The 23,177-nt window shown below is 47.6% G+C and overlaps 1 pseudogene; it reads right to left on the bottom strand.

Moving 5' to 3' along the window:
- Positions 1-4,878: 4,878 nt before the first annotated feature.
- Positions 4,879-19,116, bottom strand: LOC144929416 (zinc finger protein RFP-like; annotated as a pseudogene).
- Positions 19,117-23,177: the final 4,061 nt, after the last annotated feature.

Below are 23,177 nucleotides of genomic sequence, written 5' to 3'. Positions count from 1 at the left end.
GATCACAAAACCAGCGCTGCTTGAGCCCGGAGCAGGGTTTGAACCCCGGAATTCAGCACTAGAAGCATGAGCCTCTGCCATAGGAGCGAAAGAATCCACTTCTTTAACTGAACCCCCCCCCCCTCCGATTGATAAAGCTCTTATGGAGGCCAGCCATTAGAGGAGGATGGAGACCCCCCACTTCCCTGGTCTGGGTTACTTCAGTACTTTGAAAAGTCAGGCTCTTATGGCGCTGGGTCAGGGCTCCCCAATGGACAGTCCCCATTCTGCTGTATTGGACCCAACCTTTGGATCCCACCTGCTTCCAGCCTGACTGGGTCTGAATAGCCACCAGACACTGTCCCGAGTTTGGGCCTCTGTGGCCCTCTCCTGGGGTACAGACTCCGTGTCCTGAGCTCTGCTCCTGAGGGGCTGGGAGAGTAGCTGCTCCGCACTCAGGCCTGCACTGTGGAGAACGGCTCCCCTGGCTGGGACTGATGTGAAATGCCTGGCCTCTGCCTGACTGCAGCTCCCTGGCTTCTGTGTGGCAGGTTTCAGATAAGAGGAGGAGGTGACTGCGCGTATCTGAACGACGAGAAAGGGGTCAGCAGCTCACGGTGCTACATGGGAAGACGGTGGATCTGTAGGAAACTTGAGGTGTATGTGATGGGAAAAGAGACTGCATTGGAAGGGGGCTCAAAATGGGACTCCTAGACGTGACACTGATCCAACTCACACCTACTTGAACGAGCCAAGTCCCCGTTCGTCAGCCTGGCCAGGATCTCAAAATCAGGCAGCGGGGCCCACAAGCAATAAGTGTGTCTCATTTAAACTGTGGATTCTTCGTATGTGCCTTCTGCTTTTGAACCTTTAAACTCAGGGTCACATTAGGAGCCACAAGGACTCCAAGATCTCTTTCTTGAGTGGTAACAGCTAATTTAGATCCCATTGTTTTGAATATTTTTTGTATTTTTGTATTTTTTCCCCAAAACCACCTCTATTGACCCCTCAGTCTGGGACAGGTCCTCAGATTTGTCACGTAAAAAGAATGGCTGATGTGTGGGAATCTCCCACACCTTTGCAGTGTTGACCTGAATTTTATGGGCTAATGTGTTTACCGCTCAGCACTGATCTGATCAGAAGATAATTTAGGTTCTTGTCCCAGTTCAGGCTATAGGGATAGAGAACACAGAGAGTTCAATATTGTGAGAGGACCCTCCGGGTGTGTGGCAAGGACACTTATACTGAGGACAAAACCAACTTGTTAAGATCTTTATTAAAATAAAAGAAAGAAGCATAAATGCTACAAAACACAGAGTCACAAAGAAGTAATACAATTCTATGACCCCTGGTGGTAACATTTCTATTCTAAAAGACTACTAAAGCTAGCATATTCACACCCATCCCTGAAGACCTGGTAGTAGGAGACAGAGGATCAGTCTTGTCTCTGGCATGTCTGAGGAACTAATGGTCCAGGCTTCCCAAATTGGTAGGGCTTAGGTTCAAGTGTTGAGTGGCTAGGATATATTGTGAAACTGAGGTGATAGCTTGATAGAAGATAGGAAAATGTGACCCCTTTGTATGGTTGTTTGCCATCTTATAGGGTCCCGGTACTGCCCGCTGTCAGAATCTAGGCCCAACCTACCATGCCCAAATCTTATTTCCTCAACCCCATAAATCTGCAGGTACACTTACTCTATAGGTTAACATGTTATGCCATATACTCATACGAATCGATTATCTCATTCCCGAAACCGTTAACCCTGACCTAATTCATGACTTCCATGTTCTGCAGTGTGCCTTGCAGTTACCGGTCTGCTCCAGACTTAAGGTTAGCAGATTCAAGTTTTTTGTTCAGTTCCCCAAAGCTAAGGGGGGCAACTGGTATGCCATTTATCTATGCCAAAGTTTACAAACACTTATACTAACTTACTCTAGCTAATCGTACAGGATACAGGCCTGAAGGTTATTTGCATTACAGCCAACTATTATGAATAACCATGAATAACCCTTATGAATAGCATAAACTGGAATTCCACATAAACAAAACCCCAGAAAATACTATGATTAATTAATAATAGGATATGATAACAAAATAATATGAATCAAACCAAAAGAAAACATATTACGCAATATGGCAAGCTAGCAAACTGACCTTATGGGCTACAGCAATGAAAACCCATGCAAAGAATATATTTTGCTTCTCTGCAATGGCCTTGTCTTCTGAAAGTGCTCCTTTGGCACCTCGGTTACCTTGGGGCCTCACTGATTGTTTGGAAGTCTTCCTACTTCTGATGTACTTAAAAAACATTCTGCCAGGGAGGTGTGGGGAGCCCAGTCTCTCAGTCCTTCTCCCCTCCCGCCCCCACCCCACTGCCTCTCTTAAGTTGATGGAAGCACTCCTGGTAAGGATGCGCATGACTGACAGAAGGAGAGTAGTGTGGATGTGAATAGTTTGACTTACGTTTGTAGTGCAGACATGCCCTCAGTCTCTGAGGACCTTGAACTGCTTTCACCAAATGCCCACGCATGCCACCACCCCACAAGACTGGTAATCATAGATGCTGCATTCAGAGCAATAATTTTTACTTCAGCAGGATTTTGTTGTTGTTGTTTGTTAGTTTGTTTGTTTTGCAGGGGGGTGCTTATTGGCCTACATTTAGAGAATTAATGATATGGATGGTGGGATGAATTGCACGCTCATGCAAGTTTGTGGATGACACTAAGATTGGGGGAGAGGTAGATATGCTGGAGAGTAGGGATAAGGTCCAGAATGACCTAGACAAATTGGAGGATTGGGCCAAAAGAAATCCGATGAGGTTCAACATGGACAAGTGCAGAGTCCTGCACTTAGGACAAAGAATCCCATGCACCGCTACAGACTGGGGACCGACTGGCTAAGCGGCAGTTCTGCAGAAAAGGACCTGGGAATTACAGTGAACGAGAAGCTGGATATGAGTCAACAGTGTGCCCTTGATATATAACGGTAGAAGGCTAACGGTATATTGGGCTGCATTCGTAGGAGCATTGCCAGCAGATCAAGGGAAGTGATTACTCCCCTCTATTTGGCATTAGTGAGGCCACTTCTGGAGTATTGCGTCCAGTTTTGGGCCCCCCCACTACAGAAAGGATGTGAAGAAATTGGAAGGCAACAAAAATGATTAGGGGGCTGGGGCCCATGACTTATGAGGAGAGGCTGGGGGACCTGGGGTTATTTAGTCTGCAGAAAAGAAGAGTGAGGAGGAGGATTTGATAGCAGCCTTCAACTACCTGAAGGGGGGTTCCAAAGAGGATGGAGCTAGGCTGTTCTGAGTGGTGGCAGATGACAGAACAAGGAGCAATGTCTCAAGTTGCAGTGGGGGAGGTCTAGGTTGGATATTAGGAAAAACTATTCACTAGGAGGGTGGTGAAGCACTGGAATGGGATACCTAGGGATGTGGTGGAATCTCCATCCTTAGAGGTTTTTAAGGCCTGGCTTGACAAAGCCTTGTCTGGGATGATTTAGTTGGGTTTGGTCCTGCTTTAAGCAGGGGATTGGATTAGATGACCTCCTGAGGTCTCTTCCAACCCTAATCTTCTACGATTCTATGAATGTTTGTTAGGTATATCTGGCTCTCGTTTTCCATCTCTAAACTCCCTCACAAAACTCCCTGATTTGCTAGCTCCTCTGGTACTTAGGAGCTGCCTTTTAAAATTTCTGAGTTAGTCCTGCCCCTTCATGAAGGCCTTCAAAAATCACAGCTGGGAAATTAAAGGGAAACAAGCCAACAGAACTTTTTGTAGGCTTCATTTACATTAAGTAAATGTCAGGCTTTAAAGCAGCTGAGAGGATCTTCAGTAACCAGAACATATGGGAAAATGTCCAAAAAAATGAAGCATAGTTCTTTTGAGGAACTAAAATGGCACAAATGTCCATGAATTAATGTATGAAATTAAAGAGTTACAGCTTCACTTTCAGTAACATTTTATAAGTCATCTCTCCCTCTCTCACACTCTCTCTTTCCTTCTCTCTTTCCTTTCATTCTATCCATTTTTGCTCATAATCTTTTTTAGCTTTTGTTACCCACCCTGGTTTATTTCTGACTTCTCCATTCTCCTCTAGTCACTGTTAACTGATTATTTTTCTCTCATAGTCTCCATTCTGTCCCCCAATTTTACCCCTTCCCCATTTGCTCCCCCTGGGTGTTTCCCCTCTCAAGAATGTTTTCCTTTCGCTCTATCCATTTCTGTTTTTCACCCTTTTTCTAGGACTCTCCCTTTATTCTTGCTTCCTCTGCTCCCTCTGGTTAAACCCACTCTGTCCCTGCTTCTTCCAGTGTTCATTCCCTCTGAAGCACCTGGCATTGGCCACTGCCGTAAGACAGGATACTGGGCTAGATGGACCTTTGGTCTGACCCAGTCTGGCCGTTCTTATGTTCTTAATTCTTAGAAAATCATGAGATTGACACACCGCTTGCCCCCCCCCCCCAAAAGAGATTTTTAAAGAAGATTCTATAATGGTTTCTGGTCTGTCTCTTGGTTTTTAATTTTCCCCTTCCTATCCCCTATGTCTGTGTGACAAATAGAGACATCCCATATCTACAGAGGAATGTGACTTTGGCCCCTGTTGCAGGAGCTGTCACTGGGGGGCCCCAATGAGATCTGATTAAAGAGTTTTGTACAAAATGCTCCCTGCTGGTGTAGAGGTTCCAGCTTCTCTCTAAACTCCAAATCCCAATTAATTAATTCTCCATCTCTGCTGCCACCACATCTGCCTGTCCCCCAGCCCAGCAATTACTTCTCCCACCAAAACCCTACATCCCTCCCTGCCCCACAGTGACCCTCTGCTTCTCCTGCAGCTTCAATGGGTCTCCCTTTCTCTCTCGCGCCCCCCCCCCGCCTCCCAAAATTCCTGGTGCTGCAGAGATGGAGGGGGAGGAGATGGAATAAGGAACCAGAGGGTTGGGTACACGGGAGTCCTCCAGGGTCATAGAGACTAGCATGACTGGGGCTAGGGAAGCCCATTTTTTAATTCCCCCCATGTATTAGTGACACTGTCTGACTGAAGCTCCCCAGAGTCCTCCTGGACCATAGAAGATAGCGACAAACAGTCTAAATAGCTCCCTGGGCAATGAGATTGGCTTCTCCATCTTGATTACTTGCTTCTTTCTGTGGTTTCACAGTCCAGACATGAGACCCCAAGGACCCTCCAGGGTCATAAAGACTGGAGTTTCCAAGGCTAGAGAGGCTGATTTCAGGGTCCTCAGTGCAATATTCCACCCCCTGTGTCTCAGGGACACAGTCTGAGCTCGGATCCTGCCCCCACCCAGAGCCAGGGGTAGATTCTCTCCGCAGGGACAGAGGCTGGTGGGAAAGTGAAGATTGGGGCCTTGTTATCAGCATCGAAAAATGTCACTTGGCCCCATTCACAGTCCAGACAAACCTGGATCCTCCTGGGGACCTGGCTCAGGGGTAGTATGGTTGCAGGGGAGGTGAGAGCCTGGAACAGACCCAACTACTGCACAGCCCAGATCCCCACTTCAGGGTTAAAGCTGACTTCTCCCTTCCTCCTCACAGACTCTTTTGCCACTCCCACAGCCCAGAATCCTCTGTCCCCCACCTCCACATCCCAGCAATATATCCCTGAAGTGAATCCCTCAGAGCCCAGCACACAGGCCCAGGAGTCAAATCTCTCTGGATTGTTCGGCAGATGTTGCCTGGTGTCTCCCCATTTCACACTTTTCTGATCCTCAGACAGGATGAGTCGGGGATGAGCCGTGTCTGGATCCAGAATCACATTCACTACGGGAGAGAATCAGAGTTCAGCCCTGGGGGAATCTGGGACCATTTCTCACACTCCCTAACATCCCTGCTTGGCAGTTCCTCAACCTGTGTAATGGGATCCACTTCTGTACTTTCTCATTTGAATATAGAGCCTGCAGCTCCCTGCTCCCCAGCTAGGGCTGGTTCATTCCCAGCAACAGAGACTTGGCAAGGAAGGTAGCAAAAGCTTGTAATTAGGAGAGTCCTGAGGAGGCAGGTACCAACTTTGAACCCCAGAGGGAGTCTCCTCCCATAAATGCATCCTCCACTGCCAGGCCTGGGAGCAGAGATGAATTCGCAGCACAGGGGAAGAGCCAATAGTTCAAGGCCAGTGAGCAGGAAGCAGGAGGTGGCAATGGGTGGGGCAGCCCCTTCCCAGCCCAGAGAGAAGGGAGGTCTGCAGGTGGCAGCACTAGAGAGACACCATCTCCCCAACCCACAAAGCAGCTGCAATGGCAGAGTCCAGCCCTGCCCAAAGGAGAAGAGCCATGGGGAACAGTCTGTCCCCCAGGTGAAATGGGGAAGGGTGTGGCAACCAGGAGGCTCTCTCTCCTGACCACCTTGAAGGTAATATTGGAAAGGCTTGTCAATGTCAATACAAATTCTCAGATCACAATTAAGGTGGCTTTAGGGCTGGGCAGTGCAAGTGTCTCTGGTTATTGCTGTGTGGGAGAGTTGCTTTCATGGACATTTTCTGTTAATGGGAGGAAAAACTCCCCCAAAGCTCACCCTGGATGTGTGATCCCAGAGATCCTCCCTTCCCTGCTCTAGCTCAGGTGGGAAAGAGTCTGGAGGGGAAAAGGGTCACAGAGATTAGAGCACAGCATCTCTGATTTACAACACCAGCCTGGGGAGCTGCTTCTCTCTCCTGAATGCCTGAGAATAAGCAGAGATGCCCTGGCAGTTCGTCCCCCTGGCTGCTGAGACTTTCTGTGGTGGCTGCTTTTCCCCTCCTTCCCAGCTGCATCTCCCTACTCTTCCACACCTTAGTGTGCAGGTGGTTGAATCCCCCTTGGTGCATCAGAGGATAGCCCTGGATGGTACAACCAGACTCAGAACTAGAGTGACTGGATGGAGCCCACAGTGCACAGCCAGTGCACGGGGCTGCCCACCCTACATGTCCCCTCCTTTGTGTTCCAGAAGGTGAGGACAACCTAGCCTCTTGCTTCTCTTGCTTTCCTCAACCAGGTCCTGTGAGAAGGTGTTTCCCACTCATCCCTCACAGCTGGCCCTCTGTAACTCATCATCACCTCTTGCACCACAAGCCTCCCCAGCCACCTTTGACACGCCACCTGTATTGGCTGAAGGACATCCAGCTGGTCCACCTCTGTACCAGTCCCCGAGAACATCTGTACATGCTTGTGCTCCACACCATCCACTTCCTTGCCTTTGTGTTCCATCCTGACTCCAAATGGTGGGACCGACAGGAGAGAAAATGAGGAACTGTGGTGGGCCAGCCTGTACTCCACTTTTGTTCCACAGCCCACTGGGGATATTAGGTGGTGTGTCAGCTTGCAGCCCCTTTTCCAGCTCTTTTTGAACCTCTTACTAAAGTTCTGGCTGCAATATTCCCTGCACCTCCTGATGTATACACACCCCATTTGTGACTTCAGAAAGTGGCAAGACCTCCTTATTAATCTCCTCCTGGTGATGGCCAAGATGGCCACACATCACTGCAGGAGGACAAATCTGGAGGGAGGAAGAAGTGCTCTGAGACTGTGGCATGTATATCCATTCCCTTTTAAAATCATGTCTCCAGGCACAGTTCCCCTGGGCAGTGTTCACTGACTCCTTAGACACCTTTGAGGAGCAACAGATGCTCTCTGGGGTTCTCTGCTTGGTGTTCCCTTCTGGCTCCCTCATTTTTAACTTCTGACCTCTCTCCTTGTCCTGGTTTCTCTTTCATTGTCCCAAATACTCCATTGTTCCCTGGGCTTCATGGTTTCTCCCCCTTAGTTGAGGGGACGGGCCTTTAGCTTTGGGAAGGCGTAGATCCACCATGTCCCAGTACATGCAAATAGCATCTCCCTGCTTTTCCTGCTGGAGCTTCTCCTCTGAGGGTTAGAGAGGAAGGTGAGAACCTGAAGTTGCAGGGAGGGGAGTTAGAGGAGGAAGGTAATAGATATAAACCTGGGGGAAGCTCTATACTGAACCTGTCCTTCTCTCCCTGGCCTGGGAGAAGAGAAGGGGATGGGTATTGGGGATGATCCACTCAGGCCAGAGAGTGGCTCCTTCTCCAGCCCAGAGAGCAGGGAGGATGTGGCAACATCACAGAGGGACCATATCTCTAACAGAGGAGAAAGAGAGCAACTCAAATGGGAGATCTCAGCCCAGCCCAGCTGAAGAGAAAGATGGGATGCTGGTGAAGAGCAATCGGAGCGAGCCTCTCACATAGGGGAAAAGAAAAAAATGTGGCAACCCTTTGAATTTAATATTTAAAGGGCTTACGGACATGTATGGAAATGCCAGGGTCAGCATTAATGATTGGTGAGGGAGAGTGTATCTACACAGCAGTTTAAGCCAGGGTCTGAGCCTGGGCTCAAGCCAAACCCTCATTGCATCCACACTGCAAATATGCTAATCTAGGGCTCTGATCCAGAGTCCCAGGACCCTGCAGGTCTGGAGGGTCAGAGCCCATGTTAAACTGGAACCCAGGGTCCAAGCCCTATTGGTTTCCTATGTGCATGCATCCGTGGCTTGACTTGGGTGTGGAAGTCTTCTGGGTGTATCCTATAGTTCCTGGAGGCAGAGGAGCAGTGCTACAGGCAGCCAGCACAGCATGCCAGACACAGCATTACTACCTGGCCGAGAGGTCCCCCTTCCTGCTCCTCCCACAGTGGTGGTGGAAGTTTCTCCTCCATGGTGGTGCACGGAGCTTGCCTGGAGCAGGGAGCAAAGTTAGGAGGTGGGTCATCCTTCCCTCAGCCATACTGAGCCGAGAGCTCTGCCACTTCTTCTCCCTGCAGGGCAGCTGCTATGGTCCCTGCTCTGCTCACTGGCCCTTACTCCAGGCCCTCCTGCCCTCTCTTGGGCTGCAGGTGCAGGGTCACCTGGGCAGCATGCACTGTTAGGGTGGTCAGTGGGAGCCAGCACCAAAACTTCTCCGCAGCATCCCAGAGGTCTGGGGGTGTGGTGATGGCAGGGATAAGGGATTCCCCAGGGTTGCTGGAGCACACTGCATCCCAAGCCTTGGGGATGGATTTTGCCACTTTGCAGCAAGCAGCAGCCAGACTGGAATGTGTGTGTGTCTTCCCTCTGACACCTTCATTTTATGTCAAACTTCAAAACAAACTGAAAAAATCAAGCAAGCAAGCAAAAACTTGATCATTGATCATCGTATTTGAAAAATTAAGAATTACAAAGTTTCACTGTAATAGTTTGACACCCTGGAGACTGATGTCCTCATTATCCTTAGGACAGGCACCAGGGGCATGTTTTTGCCAATGTGACCGAGCCTAGAGCTGGAGAACCCAGTTATCCGACTAGACAGTAATTCAGTATAATGCCCTCTCAAATGGAGACAGCCACCAAATGAGCTAATTACGCGGCATATGTACTCACGTGCTCCTTACGGGCACCCGCGTCCCATCAATAGCACCACCACAGTTAGGAAACAGGATTGGCAGTCGAGTTTCCCCCCAGTGCAGAAAATTCTTAACCTAGAGTTAAAATGCAGTGTTGATGCTCAAGCCCAGGATTCCCTGACAAGAGGTCAGCTGACTCAAATCCCTTACGCTTACATTGCTATGTAGGCCTAGCCTCAGAGTGTTTGTTGGTCAGGGAGAGTGTTTCTGTTCGTCAGTGGGTGCAGGGACTCAACACTAAGGATGGTATCAGGATTGTTTGTGTGATTTCGGCTTGGGATTTCTTAGTATTTCATGTTTCAGAGTAGCAGCCATGTTAGTCTGTATTTGCAAAAAGAAAAGGAGGACTTGTGGCACCTTAGAGACTAACCAATTTATTTGAGCATAAGCTTTCGTGAGCCACAGGTGCCACAAGTACTCCTTTTCTTTTAGTATTTCATGTTTTTGTTTTTATTTTTATTTTTAGGGGGGGGTGTCATGGTCAGTGTTGGTTTGGTTTGTACATTTATCTAGAAGTTCATGAAAATGTTTTCATGGGATTTTCCTCTTTATTTAATGATAATCTCCACCTGAAGTCTCACCTGGTCTGTGTGATCCTAAGGATTTCCCTCTTATTGTCTCCAGTTCAGATGACAGAATGTCTGGAGGGGGAAAGGATAAGACAGATGATATTTCATGCTGTCATATTTGTGACATCCTCACTCTTAATTGACATAATTGTATTTTAATTATGAGAGAAAAACAGTTGAAGAGAGACAGAGACACACCCAGATTTTTAACAAAGCTAATATGTATCATCCTATTTTCTCTTTCATTCAAGCGTCTCAAATCAACAGAACCAATATCCATGAAGCCTCAGAACCACTCAAAGAGACACTATGTGGAAGACAGATTTTCTGTTCCCTCATCCTCCAAACCCAGCTGATTTCTCATTCTCCTTTTACGTTTTGTCATGAGCCAGGCCAGATCCTGCAAAGATTTTAGCATTAATGTAACTTTACAAACATTGGCCTCTTTCACATCAGTGGGATGCTGAGACTTTTCAGGATGAGGAGCCTGAATTGTGAGCTCTTTGGGTCTCAGTATATGTACAGAGCTCAGTATATGTACAGAGCTCAGCACAATGGGGCTTTCATTCTGCATAGACTGAAATACAAATAATCTTAAAATTATTTCATAAATGTGGAAACTGAGTCAGGGAGAGAATTGGCTCAATGGGCCTCATTCACCCCTGCACTGGTAAAAGGATGGGGGAAGCAGTTTGTGGTTCTCCTATTCAGTAGCTGCTGGGGTCAGGGCAGACATTGGCACAGGCTGCGGAAGTCCGGAGGTCCAGCCTGAGTTGCACCTCTGGTCCAGTGGCCCCTAGATGACTTCTCCCGGAGGCAGTGTCAAAGGCACAGCTTTACCCTGGCCACACCCCATTATTCCTGCTCCACCCCTTCCTCCTCTGCCCAGCCCTCAACAACTCCACTCTATTCCCTGCTTTCCCGGGAACACTCCTTGAGCCTGCAGCTGCTGTGGAGGAGCTGGAGGCACAAGAGGCTCCTGTGCTGCGAGGATTCCCCTGGGTTTACACCTTCCCTACAGCCCCTTTGGCCCACACAAGCTGCCACACGGGGCCAGAGCACAATGGTGAGCTGGGTCCACATTTCAAAAGTGGCCTTAAATTGAGGGTTTACGTTTTGGGTGCCGACCTTTAGGTCTTGTCTACACTGTTTTGTCGGCAAAAGGCAGCTTTCATTGACAAAACAGTGGAGGTGTACACACTACAATGCACCTCTTGGTGACAAAACTCTCCTGCTTTACTGACAAAATATAACCACCTCAATGGGAGGCAGAGATTTTTGCAGCAAAGTTAGATCAACAAAGTGTCAGTGTAGACACTGTGTTTGTTACGTTGCTGTAACTGGCCTCCGGAAGGTATCTCACGATGCCCACCGTAACCGCTCTGCTCACTGTTTGGAAATCTGCTGCCATTCATCCAGCTATGTAGACATGTGTCCCTCCCCTTTCAAAGCCCCAGGAAGTCCCCCATACACAATTTGTCTCTCTTTCTCACATACACACTCCCCACACACACAGTCTCTCACACGCTCCGCCAACACATGCTCTCTCTCTCTCATGCACAACCCCCCCACATGCTGTCACACATGCTTCCCCCACACAAACACACACTTCTGTGGGCTTCTCGTATTACTGTTAGGGTTACCATATTTGAATCTTCAAAAAAGAGGACACTACATTGGGGGGGGGGAAAGGGGGTATTTGCTTGCCCCACCTGCCCCCGCCCCAACTCCACCTCTTCCCCGCCCCCAAAGTCCCCAACTCTGCCCCCTTTCTGCCCCATTGGACCCCGCCCGCTCCTGGCTCCCTCGCCGCTCGCCTCTTCACTGCCCACCGCTGGCTCGCCGCTCGCCTCTTCACCCTCCCCGCCTGCCACTTGCCTCCTCACCCACCCACCAGCCAGCCACTGGCTCCCTCGCCGCTCGCCTCTTCACCACCATGCCCCACTCGCCTACTCACCCCTCCTGCCGCAGGTCGCTCTGGCTCCTAGGATCAGGGGCAGCCAAGGGGTCTCCACGGGCTGCGCCCGCCACAAGCGTGAGCTCCGTGGCTCCCATTGGCCAGCACCAAAGAAAAGCACCAATGGGAGCTGCCGTAGCCATGGAGTGGGGCTTACAGGTGCCGGCAGCACGCAGAGAGCCCTCCCCCCCCACCCCTGACTCGACCCGACCCTAAGAGCCAGAGGCACCTTCCGGGGGGCGAGGTGGGGAGTCCCAGCGGTGCTTACCTGGGGCGGCTCCCAGGAAGCATCCGGAAGGTCCCTCTGGCTCCTAGGTTCGGGTCAGGTCGGGTCAGGGCGGGGGCGGAGGGCTCGCTGCCCGCTGCCGGCACCTGCAGGCCCTGCCCCCGCAGCTCTGATTGGGCAGGAGGCAGCACGCGGAGACCACCTCTGCCTCTGTGCCTAGGGGCCGCCCACACTGCAGGCTCCTGCCAGCGGGCAGGTGCCGGGAGCTGCCCCAGGAAGCGCCACCAGCCCCGGGACTTTGGTGTGTGTGGTGAGGTGAGCGGTCCCCAATATCGGGACAAAGGGCGTCCCGACCGATGTGGCAAAATCCCAGACGTTTTTAGATATTTAAAAATTCCTCCCAGATGGTGATTTAAGAACCAAAAAGCTGGACATGTCCGGGAAAATACGGACGTATGGTAACCCTAATTACTGTTCAGCAGTGTCAGTTTGGTCATATTATCAAGCGTTACTCTAAAAAGTGATCTAAGATGTGTAACTTTTCAGGCACACACAGAAATCATTACAAGGTTCATAGCACAGTGCAAAGAAACAATGCCAGGTTCAGCACACTACAGCAACACACGTTACTGTGGCTCAGTGTTAAAATGCTCCTTCAAGGCATCCTCCAGCCAAATAGCCCCCCATTGGGTTCCCCCTATAGCCTTGTGTTCAATACAAGCACAATACACAGCACAGCACAATACTGAACAGCAGCGTAGTATCCATGCTTTCTGACAGTGATGGTTGGGGTGCAGGTTGCCAGGGCAGTTGAAAAATAGCTGGCCATACAGTAGGATGCCCATGGAACAATGAGATTGAGAAACCTTCATCATGTGACTCTCTACCTGCCTGCATGAGGCATTGCAAACCCTTCACAAAGCACCTTCTGACCAGTGGCACAGTGGGATAGCTACCCAGAGCTGTCTGTGTCAATGCAAAGCTACTATTGTGGATGTGCTTTGCCGACACAAGGAGCACAGTGTGGACATGCAACAGTGGTTTAATTATAGTAGTGGCTGTTTGTTGGCGTAACTGGAATCGACAAAACTCTGTAGTGTAGATAGACAAGGCCTTAGGCACCTGGGGCCCGGAGTTCCTTGGTAATGGGCACCTGCAGATCCTACGGACTCCAGCTGCATGTGGGGCTGCTAAAAAGCTCTGGAGCACATGCCCCGTAGTTCTGTAGTTGGAAGAGAGAAACTGAGGTACCCCAAATTTTGTACATTTTTACCTTAATGATTGTACCAAAGTTCACAGAGTGAAACAATGTGAAAGATCCTGGCACCTGGGCCCTTACTTCATCTGCTCAGTTTGTCTGCTTTCTACTTGTTATTAAATAGGTACATAATCTAATTGAACCAGTTGCCCAGAGCCCATCTCCACCCATAGTCCCAGAGACACACCCTGGTTTCCTTTCCTAGATCCCTTCTCAGTACCTTTGAACTTCCACAGAATCTCCATTAGAGCAATATTTCGCTGGGAGAAATCACTGAGTCTCTTTTCCAGCTCAGGAGAAATCTCCACTGGCTGGAGGAACTTCTCCTTCTCGCACCTGGAGAGGAGGAATTTCATGATATTATGTTTCTTTTAGTGACTCATAATTCCTTGCTAGTGGAAGTTGCTGCTCTTATGGGCCTGGAGTTAGAATTCCTCCACTTCTCCCAGTCTCAGAGCAGGCACAGCACTGGCCATGGCAGTGCAACCTTTCCCTAAAGGCCCCATTAATATTCTTCATCTCTGGCCTGGACAGAGCAGATCTGTACATCAAAGGGGAATCATGTTTTCATGACCAATTCACTCCTTCGCCTCCATGCACTAATACTAGTATGTTCCCATATTTCATGCGCACAGTGTTATCAGATTGTTCTTTCAGGAACTAGATTGAAACCTCAGGGGCCCCCGCCCCCACCAGTTCCTTCCACACAGGTCTCCAAACAGTCCTGAGGTGGTAAAGACTCTTGATTCCTGCTGTCCAGGGCATGATTGTAACCAGTGCCTTGAGATGAAAGGCCCATATTGATCCTCGGGGTTCTGAGGCAGCCAATTCCCCAGGGATGTAACATCTCTAGGAAATACTGTAGGCCAATCTTTCCCACTGAATAGATAATTCAAGAGTCCTGTGTTAAAGGGTGAGGATTAAATGCATAAATGGGAATTACATTCAGAACGTGACCTTGCCCCATATATTTTGCTGCAGTGCCCTGGGGAACTATAGTAAAGAACAGAATTATCAGATACATAGATGAACATGATTTGTTGGGGAAGAGTCAACATGGTTTTTGTAAAGGGAAATCATGCACCACCAATCTACTAAAATTCTTTGAGGGGGTCAACAAACATGTGGATAAGGGGGATCCAGTGGATATAGTGTACTTAGATTTTCAGAAAGCCTTTGATAAGATCCCTCACCACAGGCTCTTTAGCAAAGTAAGCTGTCATGGGATAAGACAGAAGGTCCTCTCATGGATTAGTAACTGATTAAAAGATAGGAAACAAAGGGTAGGAACAAATTATCAGTTTTTAGAATGGAGAGAGATAAATAGTGGTGTTCCCCAGGGGTCTGTACTGGGATCAGTCCTATTCAACATATACATAAATGATCTGGGGTAAACAGTGAGGTGGCAAAATTTGCAGATAATGCAAAACTACTCAAGATAGTTAAGTACAAAGCAGACTGTGAAGAGTTACAAAGGGATCTCACAAAACTGGGTGACTGGGTAAAAAATTTGGCAGATGAAATTCAATACTGATAAATGCAGAGTAATACATATTGGAAAACATAATCCCATCTATAGTTATAAAATGAGGGGGTCTAAATTAGCTGCTATCACTCAAAAAAGAGATCTTGAAGTCATTGTGGATAGTTCTCTGAAAATATCCCCTCGATGTGCAGTGATAGTCAAAAAAGCTAACTATGTTGGGAATCATTAAGAAAGAGATAGATAATACAACAGAAAATATCACATTGCGTCAATATAAATCCATGCAAAATCTTGAATATTGCATGCAGACCTGGTCACCCCATCTCAAAAAAGGTTCAGAAAAGCACTACAAAAATGATACTGGTTATGGAACAGCTTCCATATGAGGAGAGATTAATAAGACTGGGACATTTCATCTTAGAAAACAGACGGCTAAGAGGGGGGCTATGATAGAGGTCTTTAAAATCATGACTGGTGTGGAGAGAGTAAATAAGAAAGTGTTATTTACTCCTTCTCATAATGCAAGAACTAGGGGTCACCAAATGAAATTAATAGACAGCAGTTTTAAAACAAACAAAAGGAAGTATTTCTTCACACAACGCACAGTCAACCTGTGGAACTCTTTGCCAGAGGATGTTGTGAAGGCCAAGACACAAACAGGGTTAAAAAAAGAACTAGATAAGTTCATGGAGCATACGTCCATCAGTGGCTATAAACCAGCTTGGTGTTCCTAGCCTGTGTTTGGCAGATGCTGGGAATGGTGACAGGGGATGGATCACTTGACGATAACCTGTTCTGTTCATTCCCTCTGGGGCACCTGGCATTGGCTGCTGTTGGAAGACAGGATACTGGTCTGACCTAGTATGGCCATTCTTATATTTTTATGAAATGTAGAGTCGATACACTCTCCAAGCCCTTTCACAGCATCGTGAAGAATGAGGGGAAGTGAAATAGAGCCACATACCTGCTCAAGGTGCTTCTGACATCCTAGAGAGGAAAGAGACAGAAAAACAATTTTAGTCCCAAATGCTGCCCACTGGGGATCCCAGAGAAGGGATTTTGCAGATAGGGGTAAAAGAGGCCCTGCCTTGGCCCTAGGGCCATGGATTTGCTGAGTTAATGTCATCTCTAATATAAATGAGTCTGTAATTCTTCAAAGAGAAACAATAATTCACATTTCAGGAATGCACACACTGAATTACACTGTGACCTCTGACTGCTGGTCTCCAGTGCCCATGATTCAGGAGCTGTCCTGTCCCTGTGTTTGGATCAGAGATGTTTATAACTCAGTCTCACCCGCAGGAATTCACTTGCTGGCTTCTGACACTTCCCCTCCAGATCACTGATCAAGTTGCTGAGACGGGAAATCTCCTCAGACATTTTAATGACGTTGTCATTCTGTATCTTCACAATCACCTTTTCCAGATTTTCCAGCTGGGCCAGCAGGAGGTGCTCTTCTTCTTCTAGAAACTGCCGCAGTTGCTGAAATTCAGATACAAACTTCTGCCTCTTGTTTTGTGTCTGTATCTATTCTTTTTTTAAAAGAAAGGAAAGGTAAGGGTTAGAGAGAGAGTCTAGGGTCCGTTCATGGAGTGCTGATTCTGCAGGAGGGAGAATTTCTTTGAAAATTCTGTGATGTCTAACACATGATTATACCCGGTCGTTACTAGGGAGAGGATTTTCTACCACTTTCCCATTTGTCCCTAACATTTTTTCATGGTATGTTTCTATGTCTGACATAGTCAGCACACTGTGTTAAGCCAGACCCAGAGCAGCAGCCAGCAGGACTGAGCACTACATTAACAGAGATGCGAGGGGAGAGAAATAATTAACAATGCAAGAAATGTCTGCAGACTCAGGCAGATAGCACTGCACGAGACATAGTCTGCTCAACTTGGGAGGAGTTTTGTGAAAGACACAAGGGCTAGAAATTAACTCATTAATTGGAATGGAAGCTTAGATTCTACAGAATATGATGTGGTCCTGCTCCTGAGAGAGGATTTCTCAGGGCCGGTGTATGTATGTGTGCGAAGACATAGGACTCTAACACAGACATCCATGCCCATGAAGAAACACAAAGCCCACATTCCCCAAGTCCATGGAGGAAGCTGCCTACAAACAGATGTCCTACCAGGTGCACCCGAAAAGAGAAGCCAAGGGGCCTGGCCCATCCACTTTTCACCACAGACCCAGCCATCTACCGCTCCTCTTCTCCCCAAGGTCCAGCCTCCCGGCCAGGCTGGAAGCTGGAGCCCGGCCAGGGTAAAAGAGGCCCAGGGAGCCCAGGCTGCTGGGAGAAGCCATGGGTGGGGGGTCCCGAGACCAGCTTCCTAACAGATGGCCCACTGCAAGTCCCTACAAGTTAATAACAATGGGCACCTACCAGATACTCCAGGCTTTTCCCCTCTCCAGTCACTTTAAATCTCAGAAGCTTTTCTCTCTCTTCCTTCAGAATCTCCAAATGGGCCTGAATCTTTTCCTGAAGAATCAAAATGAAACCTCCCAAAATCATTTCTGTGAGTGCTTGGGGTGGGGTGGGGGGTTTCCATATCAAACCGAAGACTCTGTAGGTGACTGTCAACCCTACCAGGTTTATGACATCAGGAACACCAAGGAAATGAAACCTCATTAACAGAGACAGGGAGTGTTTTATATTGAGACTGTTTTGAATTATTTGTCCCCTTTCTCCATAGAATTAAGCCAGCAAGAAACTGGAGTCACATGATGGTGAATCAATTAACCTGTTTTTGAGAAGGTTTAACTCACAAAATGATACAAATCCCAGGTGTTATATGCAGCGTTGTATATGTGTTGGTCTCGGGATATTAGGTGTTAATGGGCCATGGTGGGGAACAAATAAATCTATTTTTGAGAAGGTTTAGCTTACTTTGTGATACAAACAACAGGAACTACCAGGACCATTGAACTTCAGCCCTGAACCCCTGGGGAGCATATTGGTTGGGCAGAACTTGCTTAAGCACTAAAGCAAACCCTACTAGAGATGCTGATTAGTGTTAAGAATGGCTGGAGTTTGACTTAGTGCTGTTCTAAACCCTTTCAGTGGCAATGCCCTCTGTGTACTTACCCCAGCATCCCTGGAAAAGTAGCCAGAAGCAGTGGATTCTGGAAGATTTCAAAAGGCTGCATTGTCGGACTAATGGAACCACTCTGGCTGGTCCTTGCCCACATACACAATAAAACAGTTCAGACTGGCACAGGACAGCTCTTCCCAGGTTAGTTTTGCGGCAACCCAGGCTAATGCCCATGGTGTTCGGCATGGACCTGCACTGTCTGGAGCCCTTTTGTGTGTGGACTCAAGCTGCTTGGGATCCACACAGGGTTTAGCACAGTGACCTCCTCTAATGCAGGCTGGCATCTGAATTTAATCCCTTATGGAGGAACACAGGAATTCAGAAACCCAGTGGGAAACCTCATCTCCCTGCTGGGCCTGAGGCCTTTATCAAGGAGTTGCTATATAATTTTTCATACATTTTTTCTTTACAGAGCTGAATGATGCAGATACATCAATAGCTGTAGGAGAGAGAGAGTATGTGTGACTGGCAACTTGTGATTAAATGAACCTGTAACTAAAATTCAAAATTATTTCCCATTAGGCTGGAGAGAAGTTCCCTACCTTGTACTCCTGGGCAGCCTCCTCTATGGGAACCACAGCATGAGCTCTGTGAGCCTGAGATCTGTCACACACCACACAAATGGGGGTTTGGTCCTCTTCACAGAACAGTTTGAGAGGCTCCTGGTGCTCATCACACACACTATCCCCTCCTGACCCTGTTCCTGCCTGGAAACTCAGCTTTTTGGCTATTTCTACAACATTTGCCAGCTGCCTGTTTGGCCTGAGGTTTCTCTGCTGAGCAGTTTCTCTGCACTGAGGGCAGGATACTTCTGAGTCAGATCCCTCCCAGCACCGGCTGATGCAGCCTCGGCAGAAATTGTGCCCACAGTCTATAATCACTGGGTCTTGAAAATATTCCAGACAGATGGGACAACTAGCTTCATCCTGGAGACTTTCCATGGGGTTCTCTGCGGCCATGGCTCCCTCTGGACAGTGTAAGTGTAAGTTTCACTTTCCTGAGCTCAGAAATATGCTCCTCCTGCAAAAACAACTGGGCGTTTCCCTACCTGGCACTGACTCATCCGATTTGGTGAGCTGGAAGGTACCAGCTGGTAACATTATAGCCCCAGAGGCTTTTCTGAAAAATGAATCACTAGGGCTCTGGTGCTGCAACCAGCCCCCTGTGCTGGTGTGGAGGGTCACTGGGGCTTCACAAAGACACCAATGTCCACCTGTGATGGTGAGCTTGCAGAAGCAGGATCTGTGTGTTCAAGGAAGGAAATTGTTAAATTCACAGGCTAAAAACTTGGTTAAGTTGGAGTGTTTCCAAGGACTGATTCTCATGCACGCTAAGGCTGTTCTGGTTCAGTGTAAAAGGGCCTTGCAGTGTTGCCAACCTTCATGATTTTTTTCATGAGCTTCATGACAGTTGATGTGTTTGTTAGAACCCCAAGCTCCTTGAAGCTTGTGATTAGGTGAGACTCTGGCAACTTCTATCTGAGCAGAGCCCTTATGCCTACAGCCCTCATAATGTACAAGAAAGTTTTAACATAATGTTATTCCCCACCAACCTGGGCCCTGGCCATGTTCCAGGCACAAGCCATTTTTGCTCAGGTCAGAATTCGCTTTACATTGTGAGTGAGATGAACACACTCAGTGTCGTGTGTAGAACTCTTCTGTCAAAGGTACTTACCTGGGATGGGGCAGTGTCCTATTGCCAGTGAATGATTTTAGAAGTGTGTAGCCAGGAATGGGGTAGGTATTCTCTTTAAATCTATATTTCCTTCTATGAAGGAGAAGAGAAAGTGCGGACTGTCACAGCAGGGATCAAAGAAAACCTTTGGGTTCAGCTAGCCCTGCCCCGTTATACCTGCAGCCAATGCCAGGCCTGGAGGGAGGAGAAAAGAAGGGAGCCAGCTCAGCCAGGGGGTGACTGGTGAGGGGGCAGGAGCTCCCTGTTTGCCTGCCTGAAGGGACGGAGTAGCGACTTGCCAGCCAACGCAGCCACTGGAGGCAAGTAAGCCAAGGGGAGCCTGCAGATAAGCCCCAACTGTGGGGCAACTGGACTAGTGGGGCTGTGCCCCAAACTAAAGAGACTTTAGAAGGAAGCAGCCTGAGGAAACTGGTTTTGAAGGCCCCCCCTGCCCCCCCCGACAGGGAGAGAGAGAGACTCATCTCCCCTGTTTAGGGGTTGAACCACACAGGGCCCTGGGCTGGGACCTGATGGAGGGGGTGTGTGGCCCAGATCCCCCTAAATCTCCTTTGAGCAACAAACTAGCCACTAGTTCATCTGGCCATTGAAAGCTCTATCACACCTTGCTTTTAAAGATTGGGGCTGTGGTGGGAAACTGCACATGAGTAACCTTATCTGCCTTTTAGCTAGTATTTGTTTCTTTATATACATTACACATGATTAAAATTTCACTCACTAATTTCACCCAGATGGGAGAGCAGAGTAGGGTTAGTGATTCAAATTTAGGGTCATTGGATCAAGATATTCCTGAGTTACAGCTTGTGCCAAAACACAAAACAGAATGACAACAAAATGAAATAAAAACACAGTATTTCATGAAATTCATAGATTCTATCCACCCTGGACACAAATCTCAGACTGAAATGTAAACCTGTGGGTAACATTCACCTCCACCAAAGTTTCTTTATAATTATAATTATTTATTGTTTCGTCAGAAGAAATGTCAGTGGTGATATGGGGGTAAGTGGCAGAGGAAGTTGGGGGGGGCTTGGCACGGGTGGGCTGTCAACCCCAAATTCTCCGTAGGTCTTTCTGTTATTTTCTTGTCACAGTATTGTATCAGCTGTAAAATGTAGATGAGAACTACAAATGTCTAAGTGATCATTAACTCTTACAACAAGTCTCTTTCCATTTAAAATACTAGGAAATTAAATAGCAAAAAACAAACAAACAAGCAAAACCCCCAGGCAAACAAAGAACCCCACAACTTTGTTAAAGGAGAGTTCGGGTTGCTCATTGACATCAAAAGTTCAAGTTCATCAAAACTAAAATTTCTGAAAACCAGGAAATAAAGAGTTAATGTAAATGGCAACACAGCCTCAGCTCTGCCCTCTTTGCAGGATGACCCAGAACCCCCATCCTGCACGCTGGCACTCTGCCTTTGCAGATGGTGCAGAGCACTCAGGGAATAGGGCACATGACAACTGTAACACAGACTCAAACACTTTCTTCTTGCTAAAGTACAACTTGATTTTGGTGAGCTTTACTGGCCAGGAGCTACCTACGTCTGTTCTATGCTCAAACACTGAGTCTGTTCCCATGTGTGTTGAATTTTATAATCCTTCCTGCCCTTTTACAACCCTTTCTCACAAGATTGCATTCAACACTGTACTTTCACTTCTCATTCAACACACAGACAGCTCTCCTCTCCCACCACCCTGCTGACAAGCCCCATGGCAAGAAGATCCCCTGGGTCCTGCTGCTGACTGAACCTCCCCAACTCAGTGCTGGAATGATGCATACTGGATCCCTCAAGGTACATGTGCAGCTCTGTCCTTTGATAACAGACATGGGGGCTGTCAAGGTTCCTCCCCCACTCTGAACTCTAGGGTACAGATGTGGGGACCTGCATGAAAAACCTCCTAAGCTTATCTTTACCAGCTTAGGTCAAAACTTCCCCAAGGTACAAAATATTCCACCCGTTGTCCTTGGACTGGCCGCTACCACCACCAAACTAATACTAGTTACTGGGGAAGAGCTGTTTGGACGCTTCCTTCCCCCCAAAATACTTCCCAAAACCTTGCACCCCACTTCCTGGACAAGGTTTGGTAAAAAGCCTCACCAATTTGCCTAGGTGACTACAGACCCAGACCCTTGGATCTTAAGAACAATGAACAATCCTCCCAACACTTGCACCCCCCCTTTCCTGGGAAATGTTGGATAAAAAGCCTCACCAATTTGCATACGTGACCACAGACCCAAACCCTTGGATCTGAGAACAATGAAAAAGCATTCAGTTTTTTTACAAGAAGACTTTTAATAAAAAATAGAAGTAAATAGAAATAAAGAAATCCCCCTTGTAAAATCAGGATGGTAGATATCTTACAGGGTAATTAGATTCAAAAGCAGAGAACCCCTCTAGGCAAAACCTTAAGTTACAAAAAAGATACACAGACAGAAATAGTTATTCTATTCAGCACAATTCTTTTCTCAGCCATTTAAAGAAATCATAATCTAACACATACCTAGCTAGATTACTTACCAAAAGTTCTAAGACTCCATTCCTGTTCTGTCCCTGGCAAAAGCAGCATACAGACTGCCCAAACCCTTTGTTTCTCTCCCTCCTCCCTGTAGCGAGACAGCCGCCCCCCCCCCCCCCCCCAGACCAGCATTGCTGGAAACACAGGAGGAAGCAGGAACAAGGCACTTAACATATATTCCAGCACAGCCTTTGAAGCTGTGAAAGCACAGGTGTGCTGCTACAATGTGCCTCTGGGAACAGATACAAGGATTAAGCTCACAGCAGGCAGAGGCCCTGTGACAGACATGGCTCTTAGCCCCAACTAAATAGCGTGATGCACACACACCAACATCCTAGTTGGGAAAATATTTACCCTGATAAAAGAAATGTCCAGTAGTCGACACTTATTGTTTCTCTCCTTTGCAAGTGTAAACTACTCTTGCGAAAGCTGGCGTCACCCCGACAGACCAGCCTCAATTTGGCATAAGAAAGGAGAAAGAGAATAAAGGAGTACAGAGGTATAAGTAGGGGACCTACAGCACCATGATTTTTGAGTGCTTTTCACTATCTATCTGCTGGTCAGATAAGTGACAGCCTCCCAAGGCTTCTGCAGCTAAGAGGGTCCCTACGCCTTGTCCCTTATTCGTCTTTCCGTGGAATTGAGTGACCGATCCTGGCTTGGCACCGCTGGAATCGAGAGATGCAAGGAGGGTAAGAAGCACCCACACCTGATCTCCTATCTTTAGTGTACACATATTTTGAAATAGAGCTCTATACTTTGTTTTCTTTCTTTGGGATTGTGGCTTCAGTTTTGTAACTTGTTTGTGTGTGTAACATCTCTACATTTAAATAAGTAGGCACTAGCAATTTTGTAACCACATGATTAGAATCTAGCTTAATAAATTTTGGTAACCATTTATGCGTAAGCCTGACTTGTTTTCTCTGGTTTACTGTAAAGCAGCCAACACAATTAAAGAACCTCAGCCGTTTTGGCTCTAAAGCCTGGCCATTAGGTGAGAGTACTAAGAG

This window comes from Lepidochelys kempii, chromosome 14 (assembly GCF_965140285.1).
Source record: "Lepidochelys kempii isolate rLepKem1 chromosome 14, rLepKem1.hap1, whole genome shotgun sequence".
NCBI lineage: Eukaryota > Metazoa > Chordata > Testudines > Cheloniidae > Lepidochelys > Lepidochelys kempii.
Note: the sequence above shows the minus strand (reverse complement) of the source record. Positions and strands in the feature narration are given on the sequence as shown.